The 8789-nt window shown below is 36.6% G+C and overlaps 1 long non-coding RNA gene across 5 annotated transcripts in view; it reads right to left on the reverse strand.

The window, feature by feature from the left end:
* LOC115940736 (uncharacterized) overlaps positions 1-6948 on the reverse strand; it is a 127298-nt gene extending 120350 nt beyond the window's left edge. The window contains exon 1 of one of the 5 annotated variants that reach the window (XR_014143801.1): positions 6526-6935. This is a non-coding gene — a long non-coding RNA (uncharacterized LOC115940736). Of the gene's footprint in view, positions 1-6525 lie in introns of all 5 variants that reach the window. The other 4 variants (XR_014143800.1, XR_014143802.1, XR_014143799.1 and 1 more) reach the window with 4 other exon arrangements.
* Between the last annotated feature and the right edge of the window lie 1841 nt (positions 6949-8789).

Consider the following 8789-nt stretch of genomic DNA (forward strand, 5'->3'; position numbering starts at 1 on the left):
GCTCTTTCCATAGTTTGGCTATTGTGGACATTGCTGCTATAAACATTGGGGTGCATGTACCCCTCCAGATCACTACATTTGTATCTTTGGGGTAATTAGTGCAATTGCTGGGTCGTAGGGTAGCTCTATTTTCAACTTTTTGAGGAACCTCCACACTGTTTTCCAGAGTGGCTACTAGGCTTCACTCTTAACAGCAAGATATTCACAGTTCTTTTCCCCCATCCTTATCAAAACTTGATGTTATCTGAATTTCTCTTTTTTTGCCAAGTTGATGTCCATAAAGTGGTATCTTATCGCCTTCTTATTTGCGTTATTTTATTAGTGGGAATGAAAACTTCTTTACAATTGTGGTAGTAATCTAATCTTCAATGTCTGCTGACTCTTGGAGCTCAAATGGCAGAGCATCTTGCATGGAGGCTGGGCCTGTTGCACAACCTTCTCTTATGCTGGGCCCCAAACAAAACTAGCAGACTTTCAGGTTACTTGCTAGCTGGCTCAGAATATAACACCCAAGTGAGGTGCCTCTTTTTTTCTTATAGGAGGGGAACAGATGCAACAACTTATCCTTCGCCTTAGAAGAAATGTCTCAAAATGCCCCACACCACAGGCCTCCTGGAAATTTTACTAAGGTGAAAGTCCCCTGAATTTTTGTGGAATATATTTCTCACCTTTCAACATGCAAATGTTGTAACAATAAGCCTAGAGTAGTAGTTACTTCTTGCTTATTATACCTAATAAGCATAACATCATCAATATAGTAGACTGGTATAATATCTTGTGAAAGGAAAAAGCAATCAAGCTCCCTACAGACTAAATTATCACACAGGGATGGAGATAACCCTGAGGGAGGACAATGGAGGTGTATTGCTGGCCTTCTGAGCTGAGAGCAAATTGCTTCTTGTGATCTTTACTACCACTCCTCAAGGAAAAAAAAATATTTGCCAGATCGATGGCTGCAAACTAGGTACCAAGGGATGTGTTAATTTGTTGAAGCAATGAAGTAACATCTGGAATAGCAGCTGCAATTGCAGTCCCCATTTGGTTAATTTTATAAAACTCTGCTGTCATGCCACAAGATCCATCTGTTTTCTGCACAGGACAAATAAGGTAATTTGAATAGGGATGTAGTGGGTATCAGCACCTCTGCATCTTTCAAGTCCTTGATGGTGGCATTACTTTCTCAAATAATTACATAAATGTGATATTTGGTTTGGGTTTACTATTTATCCGAAATAGAGGCAGCTCTAGTGGTTCCCACATCACCTTTCCTACCACAGCGGTCCTCACTCCACGGGTACGGGAAACAATGTGTGGAATTCTGGCAGTTGCTAAGTAAGTCCATTCCAATTATACATTCTGAAACTGGGGAAATAACCACAGGATGGTCTTGAGGACAAAATGGGCCCAGTGCAAGATGAACCTGAGCTAAAACTCCATTGATCACTTGACCTCCATAAATCTTTCCTCTGAGTAATAAACCACAATGACATATGGATCTCCTGGAATTAGTGTCACTTCAGAGCCAATGTCTAGTAATCCTCAAAAAATCTGGATATTTCTTTTTCCCCAGTTTGTAGTAAACCCACTAAAAGGCTATATGCTCCTTTTAAGAAGTCTGGGAGAAAGATCAACAGTATAAATTTTTGGCATTTCTGGACTCTTTCTCAAAGGAAGCCAGCCTACCCTTCATTCAAGGAGTTCTGGGTCTATAAAGTGGTTCACGTCTGGGAACTGATTGAGGGAACATGGTTCTGTTTTGGTGATTCAAGTTACTCAATATAGAGCTCTTCCATTACATTTCATTAATCAACAATTTCATAGACTCCCTATCTCTTTCTCAACACTTCTGGTTACCGCTTTGACTTCGTGATCCATTTTGGTAACCAGACCCACCTTGTCTTTGGTGATTGAGTTCTGGCCCCTGTTCTCTGACACCATGACATCAGTTATCCCCATTTCATAGAAGGATCACTGTTCACTAGCAGCAGTTCCACGCTGTAATTTCTGGCCTACAGAAAAGAGATAACCAAAGCTCTTCAAAGATGCTGGGGCTCACCTCACAAGTTATTTCTCGGGGTAACATGAAAGGTATCAGGGTGTCAAGAGGGCCACACTCCTTTCAGAGGCTCTGGGGGTTACCCATTCCTTTCTCTTCTAACTTATTGTTGTTATTGTCTTTCCTTGGTTCATGGCCACATCTATCTTTCCTTGACTCATGACCACATCTCTTTTTGATCCACCTTTACATCACTTTCTTCTCTATGTATCTGTGTGTAAAATCTCCCTCTGTCTTTCTCTCACTTGTGATGGCATTTAGGGCCCACCTTGATAATCCAGATAACCTCCACCTTTCAAGATCCTTAAACACATTTTTTGCCATATAAAAGAACAGCCACCATTTTACCATATAAGGTGATAATTATAGGTCCAAAAAGTAGGTCATGACATGTATTTTGAAGAGTCACCATTCAGCCCACTATACTCATATTATTTATAAGGCCCTACACCAATCAATTTCACCATTTTGCTTAAAGCATGGCATTGTCATTTTGCCATAGTATTTGATAAGAAAAGTTATCCATCTGTATCATCTCTTTTTCTGATGTTATGAATAATATCTCATTTTCTATTATATTTTAATTGACTATTGATGGTATAGAAAAACACAGATGGCTCCATAATTGGTCTTGCACAATAGGATATTTGCTAAATTTTCTCATAGCTCTATAAATGTCTCTTGATCCTGTTGAGTTTTCTATATAGATAATCATATCATCTGCAAATAACATTGTCACTTTTCTATACCAAGCCTTATAACTGTTATATCTTATTTTATAATCATATCATCTACAAATAACATTTTGACTTTTCTATACCAATCCTTATAACTGTTACATCTTATTTTAAAAAAATAATTTTGCTGGCCATAGATTTTAATCCTTTATTTATTAGTAGTGGCAATAGTGAGAATTCTTATCTTGTTTCAGGTCCCACAAGAAATATTTCTAACAATTTTCTATTAAGAATCATGTTTGTGTCAAACACATAGAAGCAGAGAGTATAATTCACACAACTAGAAACTAGTTACCAAGTCCTGGGCAGGGGGAAAATGATGAGATGTCAATCAAAGGATACAACATTTCAGTTACACAAGAAAAATAAGTTCTGGAGATCTACTATAATATATGATTAATAGTACTATGTTGTATATAATTAATAATCTGTCACAGGGGTAGATTTTATGTTAAATGCTCTTACCACAAAAGGAAAAACAAAAAGAAAATCATCTTTGTTATTAACTTTTAATATACACACTAGGTCAAGTTAAGAAAGTCTCTAGTCTTGTTTTTTTGGTTTCAAGCATATTAATCACATTATTATAATTTCATATATAGATTTCCTTTTATTATGTGATTGGCATATTTCTTTCTGAGAGGTAAATTTAAAACTGTAATAGTTTATTTGTTCTTTTCCCTCTCCAACTTTTTAGTTGTGTATTTATAAAACTGGGGGTTATATATTAACAATTTAAAATTGTTGTAACTTCTGAATCTATTTTCTGTTTATATGTATTTAAAGTATTACTGCTTATGATACTTTTAGCTTAAATTATATATCATTTGATATTAAAATTTCTATATTGAATTATTTGGGGGCTTTGTATCCTTTTTTGTTTAGTGAATTTCTTACAGACAACATATTACTGGATTTTCTCCCCCTATGTAACATCTCTTCTGATTGATTGGGTCACCCTATGTAGTGGGCTAAATGATGGCCCTCAAAAAGAGATGTCTACATCCTAACCTGGGACTTGTGAATATTATCGTACATGGCAAAGATGAGATTAAGTTAAGGTTATTGAAAAGAGAAGCTTATTCTGGATTATCCACATGGGTCCTGAATGAAATATAAAAGTCATTAAACTGCTTTGTGTCCATTTTCTTATATCCTAAATAGGAAAATTTGTGCCTAGCTAGTCTTCCTCATAGCTTCTTAGTTGTGAGGATTAAGTGGTTAACTGGCCACAAGTCATTTGGCTCTACCCCAATATGGCCCCACTTCCTAAGCCGACGACCTTAGCTTAAGACCTTGGAAAACAGAGGCTTACATAGTAGATATAGAGATACTGATTATAGAAAGAAAAAAACTCTTACTCTGAGGTGAGTTTATATGAAAATTTGGTCACGAAATACATAAAATAACTGGGATAAATATGGAATGCATATATAAGTACAACAATATGGTAAAGTAGGTATGGTAAAAGTACTCAAAGCATAAAACACAGTATAAACATAGTAACCTCAGCAAACCAATATGAAATAAATGAACATGATAAAGTATCCATTACAATTACTTATGGTATTTCATTGAAGAAAAAGTTTTGTTATAAACACAAAAAGTAGCCAGAAACCTCAGTAACCAACATAGAATAGCAACTTCATAAAAAATATTAATATTATACTCTACATACCACCACCAATCTCAGAAATGCCTTGCAGTAATTGCAGATCACAATTTTATTATTAAATTATGATTTGACATTTGGATGAAGAAGAGGAAAAATTAAAACCTACATGGTTTCATGGTTGAGAAGTAATAGAAAATTATTTTATACTTTTTGGTTTTATTTCTTCTCAGTTATACAGAACTATATAATTAAATAATAAAAACTATTAAAATACATTTTATGGTGTCATAAAATTTATGTGCTTCTTGGAATTTGAAATAATTAAACATATGTAGAGTACATGTTTTATCTCTAAGTAGATGAAAGCTTCAAGAAAATATAAGAGCTAAATTAATTGAAAACTGTTAAATTTAAATTAAAAATGTTTAATATGTCACAAAAGGATGGGGACATATGCCCATGTTTATACAAGTCTGTGTAGTTCAAATCATAGTGAGATCTTAAAATAGCACACTTAAACACAATTTGGTAAGTATTCATATTTTTTTATGTACATAGAAGTTTCAAATTTATACATAAACATAGGTGAAACTAGCCAGAAAAAATATTGCTAAGGATGCATTTGCATAAAGTACTACTACAAATAAATAAATATATATGTAAAGGTTTTATGTTCTTGGCAGACTTCAGTCTAAGCAATATATAACTTAAAGCCATATACATATTATTAAATATCCACTGTATTCACCACTTTTTGAAACTTGGTAACACTTCTTAATTAAAATATGCTGCACACTGTTATATATTCTTGCTTATTAATATATTTAATATTTAAAATAACCCTGTAAGGTATCATCCACATTTTACAAATGAGGACACGGTAAGAAAAATGCTAAATAACATAGCCAAATTCACACAACTAGAAACTGTTTTAGCCCAGTTTCAAACCTTGGTAATTTGGTTCTAGAAATGACACTCTTCATCATTTTGTGACATGGCCTTTGCAGGCTTTAACAATTAGAGTCAGTTCTCCAGTAAAATGTTGATAGAGACAAAGTTTGCAGTCCACATACTCAGCATTTTTGTCAAACCCCTCTGCTCCCATAACTCTAAGTTGCTCTGAAGTTGCTGCCCTTTCTAATTACTCCCAAGGTGATAATTAATAAGAGAAGTATCACAGATTGCTACATTTGTATTTTAATGACCATACTAGAGATGTACCTACAGATTCAAAGAAAAAGATCTGAAATTGTTGAATTTGAGATAACAAGTCAGTGGTGATGGTGGAGGCAGGGGCTTGGCAGGTACATAACTGTAAGCAGGAGATTTTATTTAGTTTCCTTAAATTGCACCACAGTAATATTTAAAGTTTTTTTACTTAATTATATTATCTGGCTAGCACTGAAAGTATAATATTCTTGCATATTTTTATTAATCAGGGTTCTTCAGAGAAACAAATCTAACAGTCCAGTCCAAGGATAGGAGAAAGCTGATGTCCTAGCTCAATCAAGCATGTAGGCAGGCAGGGAGGGAGTAAATCCTCCCATCCTCCACTTTTTGTCCTGTTCAGGCCCTCAGTGGACTGGATAATGCCCACTACATGGGGAAGGGTAATTTACTTTAGGAGTCCACCAATTCAAATGATAATCTCATCTGGAAATACCCTCACAGACACACCCAGAAATGTTTAATCTGGATACACTGTGGCCTAGTTACATAGACAAATAAAATTAACTCTCACAAGTCAACCCCTTGTCAACTTGGAACTCATATGAATCTCCTTAAACCATATTTTTCTCCAAATAAATAAAATAACAAGGTCATAATTCTGCCTAACATGTTACAACTATCCAGCATAAACCAAAAGTACAATAATCCCTTCCCAGAAGAGAAGGTAAAGTCCTTGAGTGATATTTACTCTTCCATTTGATATCCCTTAATTTAAATAGTGCAAATTAAAATTAACAGTAATTAATGCAATGATATGAAGTCAATACATCTTATGTATCCCATGTTACATAATAAAGGAATAAGAGACAAGGAAAACAAATATATCTAATCTTTGGTGGTCACATGCTCACAGGTGGTATTGACGACCACCTTCTTGCACTACTCACTCTGCATTCCCATTGACTTCAGAAGCACCTCAGCAAGTCTTGGTTCTTTACCTGGTATGGTGACCCAAACTTTCATTCCTGAAGAATCTGTGCCTTTAGTAGTAGTGTCTGGATTGAGTTGTTGTTCTTTTCCATTGACCTTAATTGCAGGGCATGGTAATACTAAGAGATCCCTAAGGAATCTCTTGTATTCTGAACATTCTCTTCCTTTACCTCCACTGGGGAGTAGTCCAGTTTCCCTTGGTATTCAGAATCATTCACCCCAGCCAGTACTGCAACTTTCTTCTTTGCCTGCTGATTCAGAGGCATGAGAAATCCAAACTGCCTGAGCGGCAGTCTTAACTTGCAGTTAAACAGAATTATTTTTGTGTCTCCTGGTAGAAGCATTCCTCCCTCTAAGATTTTGGGCCAGCAGAACATAAATTCATAGGGAAAAAAAAGAAATGTTGCTGCTTCAGGGTGGTGGGGAACATGGTGAAACCAGTGAATTCCATGAGCCACGTGGCAGCATATATTGTGTGGTGAAGTGAGTTCTCATGGTAACTTGGTGGCTCACGGTTAAGTATTCAGTCTCGACCGAGGCCCAGTAGCAGGCAAAAACTGTTCCTCAAAGGGAGAATAGTTGTTTGCTGAGGATGACAAGGCATTGCTTCAAAATCCTAAGTTGCAATGCACTTAAAAGGGCCTGCCAAAGGCTTCAACAGCATCACTATCTGCCACCAATTCTTAATGCACCATAGATCTGCCGGATCCTTTGGTTCAAGCTACAGAATGAAAATCTTGTTCTGTTGCAGAGCCTTGTCTTTTTCTGGGCTCCACTGAAAACTAGCAGATTTTAAGGTCCTTTGGTAAATGGGCCAGAGTAACACACCCAGATGAGGAATATGTTGCCTCCAAAATGCAAAGAGCTCCACTAGGCATTGTGTTTCCTTTTTGGTTGTAGCAGGGACCAGGTGCAACAACTTATCCTTCATTTTAGAAGAGATATCTCAACATCACCCAAAGCACAGGGCTCCTGAAAATTTCACAGAGGCAAGAGTTCCTTGAACTTCTGTTGGATTTATTTCTCACCCTTTGATATGCAAATGTGTCACTGTTGCGTCTAAAGTAGTTGCTACCTATTGCTCAATCGGCATGTCATCAATGTAATGGACCAGTGTGACATCTTGTGGAGACAAAGGTGATCAAAATCTCTGTGAACTAAATAATGACATAGGGTTATGCTTGACCTAACCTTGAGGTAAGACAGTGAAGGTGTATTGCTGGTCTTGCCAGCTAAAAACAAGCTGTTTTTGGTGAACCTTACAGACAAGGTAGAGAAAAAGGCATTTGTCAGATCAATAACTTCATACTAGGTACCAGGGGATGTGTTAATTTGCTTAAGCAATTAAACCACGTCTGGTACAGAAGCTGCAATTTGAGTATCCACCTGGTTTAATTTACAATAATCCAGTGCCAATCTCCAAGATCCATCTGTCTTCTACACAGGCTGTACTCAGGAGAGCTGAGTGAGGATGGGTGGGAATCCTCACCCTCACATCTTTCAAGTCCTTGACAGTGGCACTCATCTCTGCAATGGCCCCAGGAATGGAGTATTGTTTTTGTGGAGGCTGAGAATTCCCATAATCTGCGGTCTGGAAACTGGAGGCCCAAGAAAGCCAGTGGTGTAATACTAGTCCAAGTCCAAAGACCTGAGGACTATGGGAACCAAGAGTATTAATCCACGTCAAAGAGCAGAAGACTAATGTCCCATTTCAAGCAGGCAGGCAGGAAGGCATCATGCCCATCCACATTGGAGAGATGTTCCTGAATTCACCTGTTCAAATGTTAATCTCATCCAGAAATACCCTCACAGACACACTCAGAAAAAACCTTTAATCTGTGCACCCTGTGACCCAGTCACACTGACACACAAAATTAACCATCACAATATTTTAATGGCTATATAAATGCATAATTTACCTAGTTTTCCCAGCATTTTGGGAAAAAAAATGTATTTAACCAATGTCTAAAATGACTATTCCCTTGAAGTGGAACCATACTAAGATGTTACTTGAAATGACTAAATGTCATTTTGCAATTACCAACAAAATTATATTTCTTAAGATTCTTGTCTAAATTCAGCATTTGAACATGCCACCCTCACCCTTGAAATAAGCTATACTCTGACTAATGGAGACACAGTAGCCATCACACAGAAAGGCTTTTCAAATGAAGCTCATGTACCCTGCAAGTTTGAACAGCTCCAGTGTGTACAACCAAAG

This window comes from Leptonychotes weddellii, chromosome 3 (genome assembly GCF_054177405.1).
Source record: "Leptonychotes weddellii isolate Sample4059 chromosome 3, ASM5417740v2, whole genome shotgun sequence".
Taxonomy (NCBI): Eukaryota; Metazoa; Chordata; class Mammalia; order Carnivora; family Phocidae; genus Leptonychotes; species Leptonychotes weddellii.